Raw genomic sequence first — 221 nt, 5'->3', positions numbered from 1 at the left:
AGATAGATATATGCTGTCGCGGACTTTTATTTAGCAAATTTAATGGGCTACAATTCTTTCATACATCATTTTTATGTAGGTCTTATAGTTTTGGCTACGTAAGCAAAGAAAGCAAAAATGACCCGAAATGTCGTCGCGCGATTTTGAGCTAAACTATTTAACTACGTCGTAGTCTTTGACTCCAAAAATCATACAAAAAAATGGGACCCACCTGCAAGCAT

Source organism: Papilio polytes, unplaced genomic scaffold (assembly GCF_000836215.1).
Source record: "Papilio polytes unplaced genomic scaffold, Ppol_1.0 DF823980.1, whole genome shotgun sequence".
Classification (NCBI taxonomy): domain Eukaryota; kingdom Metazoa; phylum Arthropoda; class Insecta; order Lepidoptera; family Papilionidae; genus Papilio; species Papilio polytes.
This window is presented reverse-complemented; position numbering follows the sequence as displayed.